General features: G+C 36.8%; 1 protein-coding gene across 7 annotated transcripts in view; it reads left to right on the forward strand.

The window, feature by feature from the left end:
• The window catches only part of SPIDR (scaffold protein involved in DNA repair), a 590,033-nt gene that overhangs the window by 396,763 nt on the left and 175,226 nt on the right, over window positions 1-18,044 (forward strand). Inside the window, exon 1 of one of the 7 annotated variants that reach the window (XM_059394559.1) lies at window positions 3,223-3,309. The exons of 5 other annotated variants lie outside the window; for them this stretch is intronic. The gene's annotated coding sequence lies outside the window, so the exon portion shown is untranslated. Of the gene's footprint in view, window positions 1-3,222; window positions 3,310-14,346; window positions 14,434-18,044 lie in introns of those variants that run through there. One more of the 7 variants, XM_059394558.1, reaches the window with a different exon arrangement.

The raw sequence follows: 18,044 nt of genomic DNA on the forward strand, positions 1-18,044 counted from the left end.
TAAATCTAAGACATCTTAGATCCAAAACTCCTATCTTCTCTCTGGCGTCTCAAATTATTGTGTGATATGCAGGAGACATTCATGTGCCTGAATGCTCCCCCCCTTAGAACTTTCATTTTCCCAAGCCCTCATTTTAAATCTGTACCATTCCCAGATTCCTACTTGTATCTGATTGAGCCATTTAAAAGTCACACACTTCTTTATAATGTATCTGGTAAATAGGAATAAATTTTTATTCATCAGTTTAGGAAACATCTGTTGTGTTCCTTGCTGATGTCAAGTACTGTTTGTTGCTCAAAAATCAAAGATAAAAATGAAACAGCTGATATATTTTAGTAGCTGAGGATTTCTTTGTAGCAACAGACAAAAACACATCCGTGTAAAAAGCATTCTCAGTGCACAGAGAAAATAACAACTTTTCCAAAGAAGCTAGAAGGACTGGCATTCATTCAAACATTTTTTGTTTTTGTTATTGTTGAACCAACCCATCAAGACCTCTCACAGAGACATTTTAGAAGAGACTTCATTAATATGAAGAAGTCTATCCTCTGCCTCCCCATAAAAATCCATGTTCATTCTATTGTAGCACAAAGAATGTTTTACTGCACTTTGTTGCTTCCATGATGTATGGCCCTACATGGATCCTAAGCCCTCTCAACTCCACACTCAAATGGCCCAGCCTCTCCTGGTGTATACACTAGCCACATTTTGGCCTGGAGTAGGTAAGGCTTACAGATGAAACTAAACTGTAAACAAAATTGGTTGGTTTCTCCCAAGCATGTCTTCAGTGAAAAGAAAAATTAAACCTAGATTATGTTCTTCAGGAAACTACAGTTCCTACTCCAATCTTCTTTAGCTAGCTAGCCCTTAGAAGAGGAAAGGAAAGAAGGAAGAAGGGAAAAGAAAATTCTGCTTGTCTTTGTTTCCTTTGGGTCACTGCCTTAATTCTATTAACCCATTAATCCTCTTTGCTACCACCACAGATTTGCGTGAATTCTTCCTGGATAGTAAACAAGCAAATTAACCTTATTTTATGTTTCAGAATGGATAGTTTGCTTTTTAAGGGGTTATGTGTCAACACAATCACCCTTGTCAACATATTTAATGCAAAATATAGTCTTGATTTAATCAGTTGCTAGACACAAAAAACTTGAAAACACGTTAACTAGTGGGAAAATAAAAGAACTTTGCTCAAAAACCTTGGACTTCCTGAATACAAGTTGTATACAGGGTATTTCACACTTTGTCACTGTTGATAGTGATAGAACTGTCAACCTTTGAAATGATAGAAAATGAAAAGATATCACTTGGTTTTCCTTCTCTGATCTCAATGATTTTTTTTTCTTTAAGTATATTGTTTCCTGTTTACTTGAGTTCTATATATAACATTCTCAGGTGAGGAGAAATGTAAATGGTTCTTAATGTAAAATGTGTTTGAGCATTCGTTTCTTCTTTCAGAAAACATTTTGACAAATTGTCATCTTTATTAAACATACAGTATTCTCTATTTTTTTTTTTTAAGATTTTATTTATTTGTCAGAGAGCACTTGATAGCACAAGCGGGGGAATGGCAGGCATAGGAAGAAACAGTCTCCTCACTGAGCAAGGAACCCAATGTAGGACTCAATCCCAGGACCCTGAGCCAAGGCAGACTCAACCTACTGAGCCACTCAGGTGCCCCAAACATACAGTATTCTCTATTAAAAACAAAAACAAACAAAAAGATTTCTACCAGGAAACCTTATTACTTGGACTCCTTTGAAGAAGACTGTTACTTTCTAGTTTTTTGTGAATTTCATTTGTGTGAATAACTCTCCCATATTTTAGCCCATCCTGCTGCCATCTCAAGGATGCTCTGAAAGTTTATTAGAAAGTAAATGCATATTCTTCAGTGTCATGGTAATGTTCACTGGTGTTGTTAGTTGTATGTATGATTTGTCAAGTGACGTTTAACACCTTAGGTTTGCTTTTATTTTCATTTTGATCTTGAGAAATACTAGTTAAATATGCTGTAATATTAATCTTAATCCATACATGCTCTGTAAACTTTCTTTTTTGGTCATCATATTAACATTTGTAGTGATAAGATACATCAAGAGATGATTGTAAGGTCTATAGGCATTATTGGATTGCAATAGTTGCAATCCTATAGATTGCAATAATCTATAGGATTATTGGATTGCAGTGGGATGCCTAGTTGGTTCAGTCTGTTAAATGTCTGCCTTCAGCTCAGGTCACAATCCCAGAGTCCTGGGATCAAGTCCCGCATCGGACTTCCTGCTCAGCAGGAAGCCTGCTTCTCCCTCTAATTACCTCTCTCTCTCTCCCTGACAAGATAGATAGATAGATAGATAAATAAATAAATAAATATTGGATTGCCGTATAAAATGGAATTGAGAGGTCATGCTACCTAGAAAAATAATGGTGGAACCATGGATGTGGATGCTGAAAAACTCTAACTTCCTTTTCCTAGTAGTAAAGGAAATTGAACATGTGAATTTATCTTTAAGAGATTCAGTGATACGGTAGTGTGACATACTTGTTCATCACGTAGAAACTAAATTATGGTCATTGCCAACGGGCAGTCTCTGGAGGCCTCCATGCATCTCTTCTTTGTGCTTTCACCCTCCTTGACCCATGATACCCCTCACCTGGCTCCCTCGCCTTGGAAGACTTCCCTAACTACAGTGGGATTAATCACAGAGGGTCCTCCCTTGGGGTATTCTATCTCAGGAATACCCTTTTCCTTCGCAGTAAAACCATCCACTCAGCCTTCTTGTCTCTGACTGGATTCCTAGTGCCCAGCATATCATAGGTGTTCAGTAAAAAGAGTGAAATAAATCAAATGCATCTAGATATGGGTTTAAGGACTTTCAGTATCTACTAGGCTTCCAAATCTTGTTATTAGTTGTATCATTATTTGAATTAATTTCCCAAATTCTCTGAGTGTAAAAAGTTAGAGCTGTGACTGAAATTTCATACTTCCCATATTATGCTAAATCATTTTAAACCTCATTCAAATTCCCTAATTCAGATTATGTTTACCCATGTCATTACCTTTGAAGATAAATGGTACTTGTGAGTACATGAGATATTTGAACAAGATTTCAAGTGTGTTTACCTTAGAGAACCAATTATTTTTCAAATCTCAGTATTATTTGTACAGAAACAAGTGATATGCTAGTCAAAAACTAGTCATACCTGCCCACAGATACAGAGAAGATATTGGTGGTTTTCAGAGGCAGGGAATGGGGGCAGGAAACAGGAGTGAAGGGGTTCAAATTGCACAGACTTCCAGTTATAAAACAAGTAAGTCCTGGGGATGTAATGTACATCATGGTGACTATACTTAATAATACTATATTGTATATTTGAAAGTTGCTAAGAGAGTTGAACTTAAAAGTTCTCATCACAAGAAAAAAATGATTGTAACTATATATGATGATGGATGTTAACTAAACTTATTGTTTAGTTAGGTGATCATTTTGCAATATATACAAATATTACTCATTATATATACCTGAAACAATATAACATGATATGTCAATTATACCTTAATTTTTAAAAAATTAGTTATATCTATTTAGAAGGCTTGCCAAAACTTTCTCTTTTCTAAGGAGTATAATTTTAATTTGTGATTTAAAGTAATGAAACAAACATTCTTACAAATCATTTTTATTCTAGACTAATTGAGTTTGATTAGCTTGAATCAGGAAGAATTTTACTAAATGTGTATATTAGATATTTTTGTTGTATGTATAATTAAATAAACATTTGTGTCATCATTAGATTAAAGGTTCCCCTTCTTTTCTGCAGAAGATGGAGGGGTGGATGAGCTGGCCAGATGCTCCAAAAGCATGGCCTGAGTTCTTACTCTCTCAGAGCCCTACTGCTAGGCCAAATAACCATTATTTTTACCTTGGGTTTCCCCTTCTTTTAAGCAAAGCTAGCAACACTGATATATGTGTGTGTGTGTGTATATATATATATATTTTTTTTTGAACATATGTAATTACTCAGCCACATTTCAAAATAGAGTTAAAACTTTTTTTGTTAAATTTGTAGTGACTTGTTTAATTATCAAAGAGGCCCAGATTAATAGTTACAAGATAACTTTTCTAATAATTTTAAAAAGTTTTTAAGACTTTAAAAAATCTGCCTGTTTGAGAGGACACTATTTATTATGAACTCTGCAATCTCTGGGAATCTGGAAGTTTCTGAATTTGGGTTAACCCTAACTTTGCTACCAAAGTGGAGGGCTGGGTAAGTAAACAGAAATGCTGTGATATTGCAAAATGATACACATTTAATTAAGGACATCCCTTTTTCCAAAGGCATTATTTTAAGGTTTATTTTTGTTAATTGCCTATTAACTAACTTCATTTTTTTCCCATTTGAAATTAAAAGAGCTCAGGTCATGATCCCAGGGTCCTGGAATCGAGCCCCACGTCAGGCTTTCTGCTCAGCGGGGAGCCTGCTTCCCTTCTCTCTCTGCCTGCCTCTCTGCCTCCTGTGATCTCTGTCTTTCAAATAAATAAATAAAATCCTTAAAAAAAAAAAAAGACTTATGTTTCTAATAGGCAAATGTTAAAATATGGAGTGTTAAACTTCATTTTTATTAGCTAATAAAAATGTAAGCTTTATAATAGAGATTAGCAAAGTATTTGAAACATTTTAAGAAGTTCTTTAGGTCTGTTCATAAATAAGAAGAAAATGAAGGAAGATGAACAAAAACACCAAGATGAACAAAAACACCAAGAATAAGATGCTTGAGATCATGGTTATATTTATACAGTTATCTGATGTAGTTGCATTGAGGACAGGCCAAATATATTAAGGTTTTTTTATTCATTTTGATGCAATAATCCTGCATCTATCATGAGTCTATTCACTTTGTCAACAAGAGATCCAAAAAAACGAGCCCCTTTTGGGTTTGTATATGTGTTTGTAAATTATGCCACTTCTGCAGATAAATTGCTCATAATTAGACATGTGGTCCTACCCAGGAGACAAAGAACATCTAATGCTTTTGAAATCAATGAATTAACTTTCTCTTGGAAAAGTGATTATGTTAAGTAAGGAAGATATCTTTTTTTGGACCTGAGCTAAGTAGAATAAATAGAAGGTTAAACTCATTAAAATAATTTTGAAAATTGTAGGGAATGTTAGTAGCATAGAAGGAAGGCTAAATTAAACTTTTACTTCATTGGAATGGGTTGCCATTTTTTTTAAAGATTTTATTTATTTACTTATTTGACAGACAGAGAGTACATGCATGTGAGCAGGGGAGGAACATAAAGGGAGGGAGAAAGAATCTCCAGCACTCTGTGTAGAGCATGGAACCTGACAAAGGGCTCACTCTCATGACCCTGAATCATGACCTGAACTGAAACCAAGAGTCAGAGTTTCAACCAACTGAGCCACCCTGGTTTGCTATTTTTAATTCAGTTTAAGCTTAGTGGCCTTAAACAAGACTGAATTGGGCAGAACATAGTTCTAATATTGGTAATGTTTATCTGTAAACTGAAAGATTCTAAATATAAAAATTTTACTAGAGCTTGCTTCTTCACTTAGTTGTTTAAATAATATTACTTTATCTTAGTTTTTTGAATTAAGTTGAAAGAAAAGGGTGGAAGTTTATGGTATCTTTCATCCATCTTGTTGTGTGGAACATATTTACATTTTTACCCAGACAGTACTAGACACTGTGCCCCAACCCTCCCCTTTTATTATAGCCTCTTCTTGCTGACTCTGTATCTCTCTGTCCCTCCCTTCCTCGTGTGTGTGTGTGTGTGTGTGTGTGTGTCTAGATCTGTCTCCATCTCTCATAATTTGTTTCTTACTTCTGGTTACCATACATATAGCCTATAGGCTTAAAACCTCACTATTGCAAATTTGTATTTGGATTGATTATATGGAAATATACTAGAGCTTTAAACCCTGACAACCACTAATATGTTCTGTATCTCTTTAGGGATTATTTGTTTTTCACTCAGCATAATTCCCTGGAGATTTATCCATGTCATCCTGTGTATCACTAGTTTCTTCCTTTTTATTGCTGAATAGTGTTCTTTGATGTGGATTTAACAGTTTGCTTAACCATTCACACCCAATGGTTACATTTAAATTTCCAATTCGAGACTATTATGAATACAACTATTATGAACATTCCTACATAGGTTTTTGTTTAAACATAAACGCCCAGGAGTGCAGTGGATTGTATGGTAATTGCATATTTAGTGTTTTTCCAAAATAGCCAAAATTTTTCTGAGTAGGTATATACCTTTACATTCCCACCAGCAATGTTTGAGCAGTCCAGTTTTTCTAGATCTTCATCTGCTATGGTGATATCACTATCTTTTGTTTTAACCGTTTTGATAGTATAAAGGTATTATATACCTCTCTGGTTTTAATGTGTGTTTTCTTAAAGACTAATGACATTGAACATCTTTTGATGTACTGATTTGCCATTTGTATATCTGTTTGGTGAGTTGTCTGTTCATGACAGTTGTCCATTTTTTAATTGTTCATTTCTTCATACTCACTTTTCAGATTTCTTTATATATTCTAGGTCATTGCCCTTTCTTAGATATGTGATTTGCAACAGTATCTTCCTAAGTTCTTTTTGTCCTCTTTTTAAAAACTTGTTTTTTATAATTCAATTAATTAACATACAATGTATTGTTTGTTTCAGAGGAGGAAGTCAGTGATTTGTCAGTCATATATAATACCCAGTGCTCATTACATCATGTGCCCTCCTTAACGTCCATCATCCAGTTTCCCCATCCCCCACTTCTTTTTGTTCTTTTTTTAGCAAGGTCTTTCTCAAAGCAAAAGTTTTTAGTTTTGATGAAGTCCAGTTGTCAATCTTTTTTTCTTTTTAGGGTAATTTTTTTTTTTTGTCTCAAATCTAAGTACTCTTTTCCTAGCCTAAGTATTGAAGATTCTCTCCAGTATTTTTTTTCTAAAAGTTTGTCTTTATAGTTTATCTTCATTATCAATTTTGAGTTAAATTTCATATAAAGTTTGAGATTTCATTTGAAGCTCATGCTTTTCTGATTATGAATATCCAAAGTCTACTTCCTTTATTGTATTGCCTTGGTACTTTTGTGAAAAATCAGTTGGGCGTATCTGTGGAGTCTACTTTTAAGTTCTCTATTCTGCTTTATTGATCTATTCCTCCTTTATTGTCTATTCCTCCACCAAATCCATATAGTATTGATTATTGCAACTATACATTATGTTTTGAAATCAGATAGAGTGATTAGTCCCACTCTATTCTTTTTCAAAATTATTTTAGATATTCTAGTTCCTTTACCTTTCCATATAAATTTTTTTCCAACTTTGTTAGGGTATATGGACATATATATATTTAAGGTTTATAAGATGATGATTCAATATATATTGATATACATTGTGAAATAACTACCATAATCAAACTAATTAATGTATCTTTCACCACATTACTTACCTTTTCTTGTGTGTGTGGTGAAAACAAGATCTACTTCATGGCAAAGTTCAACTATATAAAATATTATTAACTATAGTCACCATGCTGTACATTAGACCTCTAGAACTCCTTCACCTAATAACTGAAAATTTGTGTCTTTTAACTAATAGCTCTCTTTTTTCCCATCCCATAGCCCCTGTTAACCACAATTCCACTCTTGCTTCTAGCAGTTCAATTTTTTTAGATTCCACGTATAAACTAGATTATAAAGTATTTAACATTCTGTGTCTCATTTTTTTCACTTAGCATAATGTCCTCCAGGGTTGTCCATAACCATGTTTTCACAAATGGCAGGATTTCCTCTTTTATGGATGACTATTATTCACACGTGTACAGGCACACATGTGCATATATACACTGCATCTTCTTTATCTAATTCATCTGTTGATAGGCATCTAGATTCTATCCATACTTTGGCTATTGTGGACATTGCTGCTATAAACATCTGGGTACAAGTGCCCCTTCGCATCACCACATTTGAATCTTTAGGTTAAATACCCAGTAGTGTGATTGCTGGGTTGTAGGGTAGCTTTATTTTCAACTTTTTGAGGAACCTCGATACTATTTTCCAGAGTGGCTGTACCAGCTTGCATTCCCAACAACAATGTAGGAGGGTTCCCCTTTCTCCGTATCCTTGCCAACTGACCTGTCATTTCCTGATCGGTTAATTTTAGCCATTTTGACTGGTGTGAGGTGGTATCATGTTGAGGTTTTGATTTGTACTTCCCTGTTGCTGAGTGACGTTGAGCACTTTTTCATGTGTCTCTTGGCCCCCTGGATGTCTTCTTTGCAGAAATGTCTGTTCATGTCCTCTGCCCATTTCTTGATTGGATTATTTGTTGAGTTTGATAAGTTGAGTTGACTGTTGAGTTTGATAAGTTCTTTACAGATTTTGGATACTACCCTTTATCTGATGTGTCATTTGTGATATCTTCTCCCATTCTGTCAGTTGTCTTTTGGTTTTGTTGACTGTGTCCTTTGCCGTGCAAAAGTTTTTTATCTTGTTGCAGTCCCAATAGTTCATTTTTGCCCTTGCTTCCCTTGCCTTTGGCAATGTTTCTAGGAAGAAGTTGCTGCGGCTGAGGTCAAAGACATTGTTGTCTGTGTTCTCCTCAGGGATTTTAATGGATTCCTGTGTCACATTGAGGTCTTTCATCCATTTTGAGTCTATTTTTGTGTGTGGTATAAGGAGATGGTCCAGTTTTATTCTTCTGCATGTGGCTGTCCAATTTTCCCAGCACCATTTGTGCAGAGACTGTCGTTTTTCTAATGGACATTGTTTCCTGCTTTGTCAAAGATTAGTTGACCATAAAGCTAAGGGTCTATTTCTGGGCTCTCTGTTCTGTTCCACTGATCTGTATATCTGTTTTTGTGCCAGTACCATACTGTCTTGATGATAACAGCTTTGTAATAGAGCCTGAAGTCTGGAATTGTAATGCTGCCAACTTTGGCTTTCTTTTTCAACATTCCTCTGGCTGTTCAGGGTATTTTCTGGTTCCATATAAATTTTAGGATTATTTGTTCCATTTCTTTGAAATAGAACATCCTGATAGGGTATTTTGATAGGAATTCCATTGCTTTAGGTAGCATAGACATTTTTACAGTATTTTTTTTCCAATCCATGAGCATTGAACGTTTTTCCATTTATTCGTGTCTTCCTCAATTTCTTTCATGAGTACATTATAGTTTTTTGAATACAGATTCTTTGCCTCTTTGGTTAGGTTTATTTCTAGGTATCTCACAGTTTTGAGTGCAATTGTAAATGGGATTGAATCCTTAATTTCTCTTTCTTCTGTTTTATTGTTGGTATATAGAAATGAACTGATTTCTGTGCATTGATTTTATATCCTGACACTTTACTGAATTCCTGTATGAGTTCTAGTAGTTTTGGAGTGGAGTCTTTTGGGTTTTTCACATAAAGTGTCATGTCATCTGCAAAGAGTGAGAGTTTGACTTCTTCTTTGCCGATTTGGATGCCTTTTATTTCTTTTTGTTGTCTGATTGCCGAGGCTGGGACTTTAGTATTATGTTGAATAATAGTGGAGATTGTGGACATCTCTGCTGTGTTCCTCAACTTAGCAGAAAAGCTTTTGGTTTTTCCCCATTGAGAATGATATTCGCTGTGGGTTTTTCATAGATGCCTTTGATGATATTGAGGTATGTACCCTCTATGCCTACACTGTGAAGAGTTTTGATCTAGAAAGATGCTGTACTTTGTTAAATGCTTTTTTAGCACCTATTGAGAGTATCATATGGTTCTTGTTCTTTCTTTTATTAATGTATTGTATCACATTGATTGATTTGTGGATGTTGAACCAACCTTGCAGCCCAGGAATAAATCCCACTTGGTCGTGGTGAATAATCCTTTTAATATACTGTTGGATCCTATTGGCTAGTATTTTGGTGAGAATTTTTGTATCTGTGTTCATCAAGGATATTGGTCTGTATTTTGATGGGGTCTTTGTCTGGTTTTGGGATCAAGGTAATGCTGGCCTCATAGAATGATTTTGGAAGTTTTCCTTCCATTTCTATTTTTTGGAACAGTTTCAGGAGAATAGGAATTAATTCTTCTTTAAATGCTTGGTAGAATTCCCCTGGAAGCCACCTGGCCCTGGGCTCCCGTTTTTTGGGAGATTTTTTTTTTTTAAGATTTTATTTATTTATTTGACAGAGAGAGTTCACAGTAGACAGAGAGGCAGGCAGAGAGAGAGAGAGGGAAACAGGCTCCCCGCTGAGCAGAGATCCCAATGCGGGACTCGATCCCAGGATCCTGAGACCACGACCCGAGCGGAAGGCAGCGGCTTAACCCACTGAGCCACCCAGGCGCCCAATTTTTGGGAGATTTTTGATGACTGCTTAAATATCCTTACTGGTTATGGGTCTGTTCAGGTTTACTGTTTTCTCCTGGTTCAGTTTTGGTAGTTTATACTCTAGGAATGCATCCATTTCTTCCACATTGTCAAATTTGCTGGTGTATACTTGCTCCTACTATGTTCTTATAATTGTTTGTATTTCTATAGTGTTGGTTGTCATCTCTCCTCTTTCTTTCATGATTTTATTTATTTGGGTCCTTTTTATTTTTTGATAAGTCTGGCCAGGGGTTTATCCATCTTATTAATTCTTTCAGAGAGCCAGCTTCTAGTTTCATTGATTCTGTTGTTTTGGTTTCTATTGCATTGATTTCTGCTCTGATCTGTATTATTTCTCTTCTGCAGCTGGGTTTAGGCTTTCTTTGCTGTTCTTTCTCCAGTTCCTTCAGGTGTGGGGTTAGCTTGTGTACTTGCGACCTCTCTTATTTCTTGAGAAAGGCTTGTGTTACTATATACTTTCCTCATAGAACTGCCTTTGTGGTGTCCCAAATATTTTGAATATTTGTGGTTTCATTTTCATTTGTTTCCACGAATTTTTTTAATTCTTCTTTAATTTCCTGGTTGACCCATTCATTCTTTAGTAGGATGCTCTTTAGCCTCCATGGATTTTAGTTCTTTCCAAATTTCCTCTTGTGATTATGTTCTAGCTTCAGAGCATTGTGGTCTGAAAATATGCAGGAAATGCTCCCAGTCTTTTGATACTGGTTGAGACCTGATATGTGACCCAGGATGTGATCTGTTCTGGAGAATGTTCCACATGCACTAGAGAATAATGTGTATTCTTTTGCTTTGGGATGTTCTGTGTATATCTGTAATATTCATATGGTCCAGTGTTTCATTTAAGGCCTTGTTGATCATTTGCTTGGATGATCTGTTTATTTCAGTGAGGGGGTGTTAAAGTCCCCTACAATTATTGTATTATTGTTGATGTGTTTCTTTGATTTTGTTATGAATTGGTTTATATAGTTGGCTGTTCCCATTTTAGGAGCATAGATATTTAAAATTGGTAGGTCTTCTTGTTGGACAGATCCTTTAAGTATGATATAGTTTCTCTTATTATAGTCTTTGACTTAAAATATAATTGATCTGATATAAGGATTGCCACCCCAGCTTTTTTTTTTTTTTATGTCCATTAGCATGGTAAATTATTTTCAACCCCCTCACTTTAAATCTTGAGGTGTCTTTGGGTCTAAAGTGAGTTTCTTGTAGACAGCATATTGATGCGTCTTGTTTTTTTTTTGTTGTTGTTGTTTTTTTTATCCATTCTGATATCCTGTGTCTTTTTTTTTTTTTTTAAAGATTTTATTTATTTATTTGACAGAGAGATTACAAGTAGGCAGAGAGAGAGAGGAGGAAGCAGGCTCCCCGCTGAGCAGAGAGCCCGATGCGGGACTCGATCCCAGGACCCTGAGATCATGACCCGAGCCGAAGGCAGCGGCTTAACCCACTGAGCCACCCAGGCGCCCTCCTGTGTCTTTTGATTGGGGCATTAGTCCATTTATATTCAGGGTAACTATTGGAAGATACGAATTTAGTGCCATTTTATTGACTGTAAGGTGACTGTTATTGTATAGTGTCTCTGTTCCTTTCTGGTCTACTACTTTTAGGCTCTCTTGTTGCTTAGAGGACCCCTTTCAGTATTTCCTGTAGGGCTGGAGGTTTGGTGTTTGCAGATTCTTTTAATTTTTGTTTGTCCTGGAAGCTTTTTAATCTCTCCTTCTATTTTCAATAATAGTCAAGCTGGATATAGTATTCTTGACTGCATATTTTTCTCATTTAGTGCTCTGAATATATCATGCCAGTTCTTCCTGGCCTGCCAGGTCTCTGTGGATAAGTCTGCTTCCAATCTAATATTTCTACCTTTGTATGTTACAGACTTCTTGTCCCAAGCTGCTTTCAGGATTTTCTCTTTGTCACTAAGACTTGTAAATTTTACTATTTGATGGTGGTGTGTGGACCTATTTTTATTGATTTTGAGCAGGGTTCTCTGTGCCTCCTGGATTTGATGCTTGTTTCCTTCCCCTAATTAAGAACGATCTCCGCTATTATTTACTCCAGTATACTTTCTGCCCCTCTCTCTCTTTCTTCTTTTTCTGGAATCCCAATTATTCTAATATTGTTTCATCTTACAGTATCACTTTTCTCTTGAGTTCTCCGCTCATGGTCCAGTAGTTGTTTGTCTCTCTTTTGCTCAGCTTCTTTATTCTCCATCATTCGGTTTTCTATATCACAATTACCTCTTCTACCTCATTGATCCTAGCAATAAGAGCCTCCATATTGATTGCACCTCATAATAGCTTTTTTATTTCATCTTGGTTAGATTTGAGTTTATTTCTCCAGAAAGGGATTTTATTTCTGCAGAAAGGGTTTCCTTAATATCTTCCATGCCTTTTTCGAGCTCAGATAGCACCTTGAGAATCATATTCAGAACTCTACTTCTGACATATTACTAATATCTGTATTGATAGGTCCCTAGCCATTGGTACTGCCTCTTGTTCTTTTTTTTTTTTTTTTTTTTTGTGTGTGTGTGTGTGGTGAGTGTTTCCCTTCTTGTCATTTTATCCAGATAAGAATATATGAACAAGGGCGCCTGGGTGGCTCAGAGGGTTAGGCCGCTGCCTTCGGCTCAGGTCATGATCTCAGAGTCCTGGGATCGAGTCCTGCATCGGGCTCTCTGCTCAGCAGAGAGCCTGCTTCCCTCTCTCTCTCTCTGCCTGCCTCTCCATCTACTTGTGATTTCTCTCTGTCAAATAAATAAATAAAATCTTTAAAAAAAAAAGAATATATGAACAAGAGAATAAAATAATAAAACTGTGGCAAAGACCCTGAAAAATGTACATTAATCAAATCAGAAGAATCCCAAAACCGGGGGAGAAGAAAGGGGAAAGAAATAAATAAAACTGAAAAGTTAAATATATAGATAGATAAATATTAGACTGGTGAATAGAACAGAGCCACCCACATGATTTTGGGTGTATTCTCGTCTCATAGAAGAAACTACCTCCCAAAATTTTAAAGAAAGAAAAACATACACACACACACACACACACACACACACACACATAAGGGTAGGGGTAAACACAGTGAAGAGATGGAGTATGACTGTAAGGATGAAAAATTTTTTTAAATTCTAAAAAAGGAATTGATAAGTTGGTTGGAAAAAGAAAAGAAAAAAAAGAGGAGAGTATGTGTTCTGACTGGAGACTAGAATTAAGCCACTTGCTAGATTTAGGGCATATTTGATCTAGTAGAAGAAATTTTATCCTAAAATTGTAAAGAAAAAAACCTATATGTATACAAAAAATATGGTTAAATACAATTAAGGAATAAAATGAGTATAACAATGAAGATTTAAAGGAATTTTTTAAGAAAAGAGTATTGTTAAGATAAACCAGAAACGTTTAAAAAGGAAAGAGGAAAAACTAAAAAAATAGAATAAGAAAAAATAAAATGAAAATTTGACTTTGCAAGACTAAAGGATCATGGGAGAAAAGCCATGAATTCTATGCATTGCTTTCCCCTAGCTCTGGAGTTCTACTGTTCTCCTGATCAGGGAACTTGGTCTTGACTGGATGTTCTTGCTCATCTTCTGGGGCAGGGACATGTTGTAGTATCAAATGTCTTTGCCTGAGGCGGAATTGCACTGGCCTTGCCAGGGCCCGGGCTAAATAATCTCCTTGTATTCACTCTCGGTAGTTTTCTTCCTTGAACACTGTCCGTACAGCTCTGGAGGACAGTAATGAAAATATCGACCTCCCAGTCTTCAGCTTGGAGGAGCCAAGAGTTCGGGGCCCCAGTCCTCGGGGGAAAGCGGTCAGTCACTCCTGTCTCTCTGTTCTCCAGCTGCACTCTGTGCCCACCTGGCCTCTGATCAAGCGTTTCTATCTCTGGCACACAGCTCCATTTGGAGTCTCCAAACCCAGCAGATTACTGCTGCACATTCCTGCACCAGTCCTCCTGGAGGAGGAAAGAGGGGGTCTCTCTGGATCTGCCATTTGTGGGGTCCCTGCTCAGATAGCAGTGGTTCAGCTATGCCTTGGATCACCATTTAAGGTAACCCCAATCTGAAAACTAACTCCTCTGTTCCAACTCTGTAGTCCACTGCCCTGCTCCGATACCTGGGAGCTCTGACACCCCCGATCTTTCTGTGACCCTGCAGAACCTGAGGCCACACTGTCTCAGCAAGGGCTCCACCCCCCACTTAGCCTCTGGAGCAATGTCCCTCAGAGGAAAAGACTTCTAAAAGTTCTGATTCTGTGCTCTGCTGCTCCACCACTTGCCGGGAGCCAGCCCCTCCCACAGCGGTCTATCTTCCCGTCACTTTGGATTCACTTCTCTGCACATCCTACCTTTCAGAAAGTGGTCGATTTTCTGTTCCTAGAATTGCTGCTCTTCTTCTCTTCTATCTCCTGTTGAGTTTGCAGGTGTTCAGAATGGTTTGATAACTATCTTGCTGAACTCCTGGGACCTGATGTCATTTTAGTCTCCTACTCCTCCACCATCTTGGTCCCGCCTTGGGTAATACTAGCTTTATAACTTTAATTGGGCAATATTACCTCCTCTTCTATTTTCTGAAAATGATTGTATGAAATTGGTGTTGATTCTTCATTGCGCATTTGATAAAAAATCATTAGGTAATATCTCCCTGGTCTCTGATAATTTTCTTTGCTCAAAAGCCTACTTCATATGATATCCCTCCCCTAGTATGTTTTTATTAGTGTTTATATGTATTTCCCCCATCTTTTTACTTTCATTTCACCTATATCTTTTTTTTCCCCTTTTTTTTTTTTACTCTTTAATCTATTTTTCAGTGTTCCAAGATTCATTGTTTATGCACCGCACCCATTTCACCTATTTCTTTATATTTGAAGTGAATTTCTCATAGACAGAATATAGATGGATCATGTTTTTTTAATCCACTCTGCTAATCTTTGTTTTATACTTGGTTTATTTAGACCATTTACATTTAATATAATTATTGGTATTTTAGGACTTAGGTCTACCTTTTTGGTTTTGTCTTCTTTTTGTTCTCTTTCTGTTTTCATATCTGTTGTCTTTTTCCTAACTTCTTGTAGGTTACTTGAACATTTTTTAGAATTTTTTTAATTATAATTTTTTGTGTATGTATCTTTTTATAGCTATTTTATTGATTGCTATAAAGATTAAATTTTATCACAGTCGGCTGGGTCAGCATTTTGTCAGTTTTTATGACGTGTATAAACCTTACCTCCTCTCCCTTTACTGTTTGCAACTATGATTTTCTTAAATTTTTTTTATGCATTTAGAACTAGATCATAGTGTTAAAATTGTTGCTGCAACTCTAAATACAATTTTGAAAACCTAACAGGGGTAGAAAAGCCTATTGTATTTGACTGTATATATCCATGTTTATTTCTTCCTTCCCACAGATCTTGAAGTTCTGTTCAGATTGGTTGAAGTCTATTTTATCTTTGTTGTTCATATTGTTTAATTTCTGTTTTTATCCTTAGGTTCACTGATTTTTGTTTGTTTGTTTGTTTCCTCTGTTCTGCTGTTGAGCCCATCCATGGAGTTTTTATTTTCATTTTACTTCTTGATTCAAAATCTCCATTCTAAAAAAAATCTATTTCTTTGCTGAGACTTTCTTTTTATTTGTCTTATATATTTATTCATAATTGCTTATTGAAGCATGCTAATGATGGCTGCTTTAGAATCTTTGTCAAATAATTCTAATGCCTCTGTCATTTCAGCATTGTCATCTATTAATTATCTGTTTTCATTTGAGGTTTTTTTCTGGTTCTTAATATAAGAAGTGACTTCAGGGGCGCCTGGGTGGCTCAGTGGGTTAAAGCCTCTGCCTTCAGCTCAAGTCATGATCCCAGGTTTGTGGGATTGAGCCCCGCATCAGGCTCTCTGCTCAGCAGGGAGCCTGCTTCCTCCTCTTCTGCCTCTCTGCCTACTTGTGATCTCTATCTATCAAATAAATAAATAAAATCTTCAAAAAAAGAGAAAAAGAAGTGACTTCAGATGGTAACCTGTACATTTGAGGTATTATGAAACTCTGGATCTTATTTAAATCTGTTTAGTGAGCTCTGTTCTGAAAGGAGATATGGAAAGACCTGGGGGAGCTTGTTACTGCCAGGTGGAGGAAGAAGTCCAAATTCCCCACTTGGCCTCCCTTAATACTGAGAGGGGAAGGATTCCTTGTTACAGCTGGGTAGATGTGAGTTCCAGCTTACTGCTAGGCTTCCACTGACATCATCCTTGCTGGGAGGGTCAGGGGTGCTGCTTCCCACATGGCTTCCACTGAGAGGACTGGAGGATGTTGTAAGGATAGAGGGTAGCCAGGCATACTGGTTACTGATGGGGGGGAAGGGTGGAAGTCCAGGCCCCCAGGCGATCTCCACTGACATGGTATGCGTGTGTTGGGAGTTGGGGGTTGATCAGAGAAGGCTCATTATAAGCCTACAGGGATGGAAGTACCAACACCCTATCCTGCCTTCTCTCACACTACCCTACGTAGGCTATTGAGACTTTTTATTACAGCCTGACCAGAGCTCCACACTCACCCTCTTCTGGAGTGTATGATAGCAGGTCACAGGTTTTCTGTGATGTTTGCCTAGAGTAGAGCACTCATTTTCTAAAAGTTTTGTATTTTATTAGGCTGTCCCTTAGTTCAGGAAAGTAAGCTTTTGTAGAGGATTTTATTTTTCCAGTGGTTTATAATGGAACTTATTTTTCTTCCTTATCTTTTTTTAATGTAATTTTATTTTATTTCTTTTTGGTGTTCCAAAATTCATTGTTTATGCACCATACCTAGTGCTCCATGCAATACATGCCATCCTTAAAAACCCACCACCAGACTCACCTATCCCTCCACCCCTCTCCCTTCCAAAACCCTCAGTTTGTTTCTCAGAGTCCACAGTCTCTCATGGTTTCTCTCCCCCTCCGATTTCCCCCAACTTACTTCTCCTCTCCATCTCCCAATGTCCTCCATGTTACTTCTTATGCTCTACAAGTAAGTGAAACCATATAATTGATTGACTTATTTCACTCAGCATAATCACTTCCAGTCCCATCCATGTTAATTAAAAAGTTGGGTATTCATCCTTTCTGATGTAGGCATAATACTACATTGTATATATAGACCATATCTTCTTTATCCATTTGTCTGTTGAAGGGCATCTTGGTTCTTTCCACAGTTTGATGACAGTGACTATTGCTGCTATGAACATTGGAGTACAGATGGCCCTTCTTTTCCCTACATCTGTATCTTTGGGGTAAATACCCAGGAGTGCAAATGCAGGGTCATAGAGTAGCTCCATTTTTAATTTCTTAAGGCATCTCCACACTGTTTTCCAGAGTAGCTGCACCAACTTGCATTCCCACCAACAGTGTAAGAGGGTTCCCCTTTCTCCACATCCTCTCCAACACATTGTTTACTGTCTTATTAATTTTAGCCATTCTAACTGGTGTGAGGTGGTATCTCAATGTGGTTTTGATTTGAATCTCCCTGATTGCTAATGATGATGAACATTTTTTTCATGTGTCTGTTAGCGATTTGTCTTTGGAGAAGTGTCTGTTCATGTCTTGTGCCCATTTTTTGATGTGATTATTGTCTTGTGTATGTTGAGTTTGAGGAGTTCTTTATAGATTTTGGATATCAGCCCTTTGTCTGTAGTGCC

Source organism: Mustela nigripes, chromosome 3 (assembly GCF_022355385.1).
Source record: "Mustela nigripes isolate SB6536 chromosome 3, MUSNIG.SB6536, whole genome shotgun sequence".
NCBI lineage: Eukaryota > Metazoa > Chordata > Mammalia > Carnivora > Mustelidae > Mustela > Mustela nigripes.